General features: G+C 37.4%; 1 long non-coding RNA gene across 1 annotated transcript; it reads left to right on the top strand.

Moving 5' to 3' along the window:
* The first annotated feature begins 648 nt into the window (after nucleotides 1–648).
* LOC131998013 (uncharacterized) lies at nucleotides 649–2,248 on the top strand. Its single transcript, XR_009398489.1, has 3 exons — nucleotides 649–902; nucleotides 1,541–1,690; nucleotides 1,758–2,248. It is a non-coding gene; the product is annotated as an uncharacterized LOC131998013 (long non-coding RNA).
* The last annotated feature ends 7,286 nt before the right edge of the window (nucleotides 2,249–9,534 follow it).

Raw genomic sequence — 9,534 nt, forward strand, 5'->3', positions numbered from 1 at the left:
AACAGTCACCTCGAAAAGAAAATTTAAGTCAGGAATTCCGTGCTACTTACAAAATTCCTAATTGTTTTCCATACCACGCCCCTAAGTGGTTTATGTCTGGTATTGTGTCCTCACACAAAAAGCCGGGAAATGACATAGGAAATGCTCCAAAGTGTCATCATCTGCCCCACATGCTATTACTTGCCGCACCGATTTTGCATAAGTGAGCTCGAAGTCCTATGTGTCCTGCGTCGACCCGAAAGGCATCGGGTTAACCAAGTTTATTGAAGGCAGTCCTCTGACTGCCATATTGCCTGCTAATTCCGCTAGGACCCGGCAACCAAACGAAGCGGATCGTGATGGGTGACAAAATGTTCTATTCGTACATATTGGTATCATAAAGTGTGTGATGGTTCCACAATTATTATTCCTACATCAAATAATTTTAATTTTTAACAAATTAAGTTTAAATTTCATTACCTTTGTTAATTTCAAATAACTCTATTTTAAATTATTTTTCTCTAACTAGTAGCCTTTGAAATAACTTGTTGGTTTTTGTATTCAAACAATTTTGGAATCTTGAAATATTGCTAGATGTAGTAGGCTTTGATTTTCATTATCATATTCATTGTACAAAAATTTTTTTTCATTCTCAAAACTTAACTAGACGTGTCAGGAAGACAAAATAAAATAATCGTTAATTTTTTTAATTGTTGGCGTTTTACTTTTTGTTATTGCCAACAGCGAGCGGGGAGAGCTAGAATTAAGCAACTTGATACGAATTATCAGTCTTGACAAAAATACGATATGTCGTAACAAATCGTACCAGAAGTGGAGAAAAACTTACTAATTGTGGTGTAATTGGTACCTTGAAACCATATATTGGGCGACTAGAAGACTTTTTTTGAAAATCGTACATAAAGGTAACTAAACGTTCAAAATAGAAGATTTTTTTTTAAATTCGTTCAATTAATCTCTAAGAAGATTTTATTTAATATTTACATTTAGGTACTAACACGTACAAAATGGAACTTTCCTTATGTTTTGAGCTGGTGCTCTGAAACTCGGGATACAGTTACGCTTTGACAGTATGTTTTGAGTGACTAGAAGATATTTCTGATATTCGTATATTTATGTACTAAAACGAACAACATTGAATTTTTATGGAGCTAGACTCTGTAGACTTAGATGAAGAAACAAATAAACAAACAAACAACTAGCATCCCGGCGGTCCGCTTCGTCAAGGTATAGCTATATCCCAAATTTGAGCGCTTAAGGTCACCATTGTACCATTTTGTATGTTTTAGTACCTAAAGGAACAAATTAAAAACAAATCTTCTACCAATTTTGATACCAAAATTTACGAATTTTGAATAGATAATTTTTTCACCCATCATATTCTTCCTAGTTGTACCTACATGCCAAATTTCAGACCTGTAGCTCCATTTATAAAGAAAATACCAAATGGTACCAATTTTGGTACAAAAATATTCGAATTTTTAATAGATCATTTAGTCACCCATCTTATTTTTCTTTGTTGTACCTACATGCCAAATTTCAGACCTGTAGCTACATCTATAAAGAAAGTACCAAATAGTACCAATTTTGTTACCAAAATGTACGAATTTTGAACAGATCATTTAGTCAACCATCATATATTTCCTAGTTCTACCTAAATGAACAATTTCAGACCTTTAGCTCCATCTGTAAAGTAAGTACCAATTGCGGAACTAAACGTACGCAGATGTGTTTTAAGACAAATTTTTATTAAATTCTAGCTCTATCCATCCGCCCTGTATAAAGCTCACCCATTTCCTACATTTTTGGTACGTTTTTAGTACCTAAATTTACAAATTTCCAAAAACTCTTCTTGTCATCCAATTAAGTTTGCCATGGTATACCTGAGTTTCAAAATTCAGAGCTTTAGCTCAATTTACATGTACTATCTTGGGAAAATTTTGCCACCAAATCTTATTTCTTCGAGACGCTCTTTCATTTGAGCCCAAAATCATAATTGTAGATTTCGCACTTTTTGGTTTTTTTAGTACCTAAACGTATGAATATCAACAAATCCCGTCTTATTCCTTGCCTATGATCCAACGCCAACATTTGTGCAAGATTTTATGATTCTACCTTTAGCTGTTTGGGCTGGGCGACGATCAGTCAGTCAGCCACGCTATTCTTTTATATATTTTGACAATGACATAGTAAACAAAAATGAAAAAAAACCAAACAAATAAAAATTTAAAAAATTTTTTAATGAGAAATACATAAAAAATTGCGCCGAATTGTCTAAAATTACTTTAAAGACAAAATAAAACAGAAAAAATTGCCGCGGGAATCGATCCTGGGTTTTCGGTAGAAATGGAGTCGGATTGTACATAAGCATTTTTACCCTTGCCGTATTGCATGCACCTACGTATGCCTGTAAACTGCAATGAAGGGCTATGTTGTCAACTACAATTTTGTTGTTATGTTAAAGTAAATCTTTGCCGTTCATTACATAATTGTGTGGTGGCTAAGTTGGTAGAGTATGCGCTTTGCATTTGGAGGGAGGGACCTGAGTTCAAATCACGCTGGCAGCAAAAAGTTAAATTAAAAAAAAAAAAATGCTAAAGCAGGTATGAAAATAATAATTAACACACGAAAAGGGGCAAAATGTCTCAAATATAATTGCCTTAAAAAATGGTTATTTATATTTTTTGCTTTTTTAGGTCATACAAATATCCCATTTTCTGCAGTGGTGCAAAAACAACTTTAAGAGCAGGCCTTATTTAATTGGTGCTGTTGCAGGTCAATTCAAAACACTTTTTTTAGGACTCGTAAATGGACATATTTTGCAGGCCCTTCTGCAGGCGTATATGGAGCAATGGGAGGTGCATGACATCGTGCCAATGACACACAATGTTATTTTGAATTGGTGTTTACATTTGTGTGGAAGTACATGCAACTGCCTCTGCAGGCACATGCGTATGCATGTATTTCGCCTCTTTTCGCTAGTGGGAAGGTGTACTCCATTCTTAGAATACTTTATTTCAGCCCGATATTCTTATTCAATACTATTTAGAAATACTAAATACTATTTAGGGGTATTTTCGGGGGTGACGTGGTCCCCCAGACACTTGGCCGTGAAAAATATCAGCATCGTTTTTAAACCCCGTTCCCGAAAAAATGGCCCAAAAGATTGGTTATCAAATTCGTTTTCTAATCTCAAATTTTCATTTTTCATTTGAGCCACATATTGGCATGGTCGAAAAAATTTTACCCTTTGGGGATTGTTTGGGGAAGGGGCGATGCCTAAAATACATGGTCCTACATTTGGATATCAAATTCGTATTCTACTTCCAAATACCTCATATTGCGATGGTCAGTAAAAAATTGCTTTTTGTGGGGTATTATGGGAAAGGGGTAGAACCCCAGAAAATTGGTCCCGAAAGTGGGTATCAATTCTTGCTTTACCCCCCAATTCCTTTCATTTAAGCCCCACATTGACATGGTCGGTAAATATGCCCGATTTAGTCATGGTGGTGGGTCCCCTAGACTGTTGGTCCCGAATGTTGTTGAATGTCAGATTCATGTTCTACTCCCAAATATCTTTTATGTGAGTTCCATTTTTTCTTAGTCGGCAAACATGACCAGTTCGGCGGGTGCTTTGGGGGGATGGGGCGGCCACTCAATGACATGGTCTTGAAAATATATATCAGATTTCTGTTCTACTCTAAAATACCTCTTATTTGAGCCTCATATTGCAATAGTCTACAAATACTTCCTATTTGGGTGGTGTTTTCGGAGGTTGGCCCCATAGACACTTTTCCCGAACATTGATATCAGATTCGTGCTTTACTTCCAAAGACCTTTCATTTGAGTCCCATATTGCTATGGTCGTAAATTTGTCTTCTTTGGGGTATGTTCTCGGGGATGGGCGGCCTCCCAAACACTCGGCCCCACATCTGGATATCAGATTCGTCTTCTACACTCAAATATCTTTTATATAAGCCCCATATTGCCATGGTCAGTAAATAAGTGCTGTTTGGGGGGTATTTTAGGAAAGCGATTGACCCCCAGAAACTTTGTCCCAAATTTGGACATCAATACATTTCATTTGATTCCCATATCGTCGTGATCATCTATTCCGGATGATGTCTTCCGTGGGAAGAAGAAATATCGCATAAAGAATAATATATTGGGTTGCCCAAAAAGTAATTGCGGATTTTTCATATAGTCGGCGTTGACAAATTTTTTCACAGCATTTGACTCTGTAATGCATTCTTTCTTCTGTCAGTTATCAGCTGTTACTTTTAGCGTGCTTTAGAAAAAAAGTGTAAAAAAAGTATATTTGATTAAAGTTCATTCTAAGTTTTATTAAAAATGCATTTACTTTCTTTTAAAAAATTCGCAATAACTTTTTGGGCAACCAGTATAAACAGCGAACTAAGACCTCAAGCTCTATCATTACCAAAAAACAGTAGTAATAGGTCGAATACATCAAACAAACACAATTTCACAAAATTTTGTTTTTTTATACCCACCACCGAAGGATGGGGGTATATTCATTTTGTCATTTTCAACACATCGAAATATCCATTTCTGACCCTATAAAGTATATAAATTCTTGATCAGCGTAAAAATCTAAGACGATCTAGACATGTCTGTCCGTCTGTCTGTTGAAATCACGCTGCAGTCTTCAAAAATAGAGATATTGAGCTGAAACTTTGCACAGATTTTTTTTGTCCATAAGCAGGTTAAGTTAGAAGATGGGCTATATCAGACTATATCTTGATATAGCCCCTATATAGACCGATCCGCCGATTTAGGGTCTTAGGCCAATAAAGGCCACATTTTTATCCGATTTTGCTGAAATTTGGACAGTGAGTTGTGTTAGGCCCTTCGATATCCTTCGTCAATTTGGCTCAGATCGGTCCAGATTTGGATATAGCTGCCATATAGATCGATCCTCTGATTAGGGTCTTAGGGTCATAAAAGCCACATTTATTGTCCTATGTCGCCGAAATTTGGGACAGTGAGTTAAGTTAAGCCCCTTGACATACTTCTGCAATATGGCACAGATCAGTCCAGATTTGGATATAGCTTCCATATAGACCGATCTCACGGTTTAATGTTTTGGACCCATAAAAGGTGCTTTTATTGTCCGATGTTGCCGAAATTTGGAACATAGAGCTAAGTTAAGCCCCTCCACATATTTCTGCAATTTGGTCTAGATCGATGAAGATTTGCATATAGCTGCCATATAGACCGATATCTCGATTTAAAGTCTTGGAACCTAAAAGGGGGCATTTATAATCATAAGACATAAGGTATGTAATTTTCACCGGATTTTGATGAAAGGTGGTTTACATATATACCCGAGGTGGTGGTTATCCAAAGTTTGGCCTGTCCGAACTTAACGCCTTTTTACTTGCCTAGTTTTGGTATATTAAGAAAACCGGTGGTTTTCGAAATATTGGATTTTTCAATAATAAAAGAATTTTCAAAAACAATTCCAATACAAAAACAATGAATTTTTCACCATTTTTTCTCAAAGTATGTACGAGTATCAAGTCGAATTTTTTTTCTCCATCGCCACTTGCTGTTCGCCATCATCGCTAATGAAAATCAAACTTTTATCGATTTCGCTGTTTTATATTTGACAAGTAAAAAGGCGTTAAGTTTGGCCGAGCCAAACTTTTGATACCCACCACCTCGGGTGTATATGTAAACTACTTTTCGTAATAATCCGGTGAAAAATGTATAATTTATGCCTTCATAGGAGCTTTATCGAAATATGGTCCGATTTGGACCAAATTCGACACGGATATTGAGTGGTCTAATAAGTACAAGTCATTGATTGGGCCAAGATCATAAATCGAGAGATCGGTCTATATGGTCTATATTAGAGTAAATACCTTTCATTTGAGTCCCATAGGGTCATGATTGATCTATGTTTTGGGAGGTGCGAACTCTAGGCAACCCACCAGAACAATGGATACCACATTTTCGTTTTTAAGTTAAAAAAAAGTGGAACAAGTAAAAGTTCGGCCGGGCCGAATCTTATATACCCTCCACCATGGATCGCATTTGTCGAGTTCTTTTCCCGGCATCTCTTCTTAGGTAAAAAAAAGAATACAAGAAAAGATTTGCTCTGCTATTAGAGCGATATCAAGATATGGTCCGGTTTGGACCAGAATTAAATTATATGTTGGAGACCTGTGTAAAATGTCAGCCAATTCGAATAAGAATTGCGCCCTTTGGGGGCTCAAGAAGTAAAATAGAGAGATTGATTTATATGGGATCTGTATCGGGCTATAGACCGATTCAGACCATAATAAACACATATGTTAATGGTCATGAGAGAATCCGTCGTACAAAATTTCAGGCAAATCGTAATAATTGCGACCTCTAGAGGCTCAAGAAGTCAAGATCCCAGATCGGTTTATATGGCAGCTATATCAGGTTATGAACCGACTTGTACTTTATTTGACATAGTTGTTGAATTGCGCCCTCTAGAAGCTCAAGAAGTCAAGTCCCCAGATCTGTTTATATGACAGCTATATCAGGTTTTGAACCGATTTGAACCATATTTGGCACAGTTGTTGGATATCGTAACAAAACACGTCGTGCAAAATTTCATTCCAATCGGATAAGAATTGCGCACTCTAGAGGCTCAAGAAGTCAAGACCCAAGATCGGTTTATATGGCAGCTATATCAGGTTATAAACCGATTTGAACCATACTTGGCACAGTTGTTGGATATCATAACAAACCACGTCGTGAAAAATTTCATCCCAATCGGATAAGAATTGCGCACTCTAGAGGCTCAAGAAGTCAAGACCCAAGATCGGTTTATATGGCAGCTATATCAAAACATGGACCGATATGGCCCATTTACAATACCAACCGTCCTACACTAAAAAGAAATATTTGTGCAAAATTTCAAGCGGCTAGCTTTACTCCTTCGGAAGTAAGCGTGCTTTCGACAGACAGACGGACGGACGGGCGGACGGACGGACAGACGGACGGGCATGGCTAGATTGACATAAAATTTCACGACGACCAAGAATATATATACTTTATGGGGTCTCAGACGAACATTTCGAGTAGTTACAATCAGAATGACGAAATTAGTATACCCCCCATCTTATGGTGGAGGGTATAAAAAAATAGGTTTGCTTGGACCACCCATCTTCGAGATTTGGCGTTTTTGAAAATTGGGATAATAAGGAGTCCTTTTTGGGGTGGGATGGCCCCTCAGACATCGTGCCTTAGATATGGATATTAAATTCGTGTCTACTCCCAAATGGTTTTAATTTGAGCCCCATATTGCCATTGTCGGTAAACATGTACCGTTTGGGGGTGTTATGGGACCCCCAAAGACTTGGCCACAAATTTGGATACCTGATTGACATGATGGATCAATTACGATTTTGAGGTTATTTTAGGAGGTGAAGCGTCACCTAGAAACTTGGCTACAAATTTTAATCTCATATTCGTAACCTACTCACTTGAGTCCCATATACCCATTAATGATTAAATTGCCCATTTGGAGGGGTGGGGGCATTAAAATCCAGTCCGAGTAATGTAATTGATGTTAATGCCATTTTCTTAATCTACTCCCCAATACCTTTCATCAGAGCCTCCTATTGACATGAACACCAATATGTCTGTTTGAAGGAGTTTTGGACTTGAAGCGGCCCTATGGGTACTGGAACCCAAGTTTTATTATCATATTCGTATTCTACTCTTCAATACCTTTGATACCCATATTTCCACTTTTGATTTTGGGTGGTGTTTTTGGGGTTTTGGGTTTTTTACATTCTTTTTTTAAGCGCTCCATTTCTGATTATTTTTGCCATTTTTTCCCTAAAAAGATTACGTTTGTACCTATTGCAACCATAACTAAAAAAAATAGTCGAAGCAGTCGGCGGCAAAAATCGAATTGAAACTAAATCCATTTCGACTTTTTGACTTTTTTCGACATTTGAGCTATTTCGATTTTTTTCGACTTAAAATAAATTAGTATTTGTGTTTATTTTAAGTGGGGGCCATGTCTTGTTTTTCTTATGTAAAAAACCTGTTTGGTTCTGTCAGTTTGGAGGTATAGACTCAACAATTATATATCTTCTTATTTTATCCCATTACTTTACATGGAACAAAAGTTTCCTTGGAATATTTATTTATTTTCGACAATTAAAGATCTTTTAGTGAAATACCATGCTACGAAAATAGTATTGTATATCGCTTGACTGACAGTTTAACAATATAAGTACCTTTATCTAAATCCCATATGATCTTTATTGGTCTACCAATTTAAGTTTGAATGTAAGGTGTACTCCATTCTTAAAATTCTTTATTTCAGCCCGATATTCTCATGATATCTGATTTAGGGGTGTTTTCGGGGGTGAGGTGTTCCCTCAGACACTTGGCCCTGAAAAAATATCAGCATCGTGCTCTTCTTACGGAAGTTTACACGATGAGGCGTCCCCCAAACACATGGCCCCAAAATAGATTATCAAAATCGTTTTCTAAACTCAAATACCTTTCATTTGAGCCACATATTGGCATGGTCGAAAAATTATTACGCTTTGGGGGGTTTTTTGGGGAAGGGGTGATGCCCTAAATACATGGACATACATTTTAATATCAAAATCGTATTCTACTCCCAAATACCTTTATTTGAGCCCCATATTGCGATGGTCAGTAAAAAATTGCTGTTTTTGTGGTATTTTGGAAAAGGTGTATGCCCGATTTAGGGGTGTTTTGGGGATTGGGGTTGTCCCCCAAACACTAAGCCCGGAAAATATACCAACTATGTGCTCTATTCTCATATATCTATATATCATCTATTTGAACCCCATATTGCCATTGGCCTCAAAATTGGATATCAAATTCGTTTTCTAATCTCATTTAAACTCCTTATTGCAAAAGTCAGCAAATATTTAGTTCCACTCTCTTTAAGACCCAAATTGTCTTGGTGAGAAAATACGTCCTATTTGGGGGTTGTTATGGTGGTGGGACGTCCCCTAGACAGTTGGTCTCTAATGTTGATATTAGATACGCTTTCTACTCCCAAATACCTTTGATTTGAGCCCCATATTTCCATAGTCGGCAAACATGACCGTCTTGGGGGGTATTTTGGGGGATGGGCTGCCACTCAATGGGTTGGCCTTGAAAATATATATCAGATTCGTGTTCTACTCTAAAAACCCTCTTATTTGAGTCTCATACTGCAATAGTCAGCAAATACTCCCAATAGTGGTGTTGTGGGGGTGGGGTGGCCCAATAGACACTTTTCCAGCATATTGATATCAGATTCGTGCTTTACCCCAAAGATCTTTCATTTGAGCCCCATATTGCGAAGGTCGTGAATTTGTCCCCTTATGGAAATGTTTTTGGGGAGAGGCGGCCCCCACACACTTGGTCCCATATTTGGATATCAGATTCAAATTCTACACCCATATACCTTTTATTTAAGCCTCATATTCCCATGGTCAGTAAAAAAGTCCTGTTTGGGGGTGTTTTGGGGAATGGGTGGACCCCCAGAAACGCGGTACCACATTT

Source organism: Stomoxys calcitrans, chromosome 1 (assembly GCF_963082655.1).
Source record: "Stomoxys calcitrans chromosome 1, idStoCalc2.1, whole genome shotgun sequence".
In the NCBI taxonomy this organism is placed as follows: domain Eukaryota; kingdom Metazoa; phylum Arthropoda; class Insecta; order Diptera; family Muscidae; genus Stomoxys; species Stomoxys calcitrans.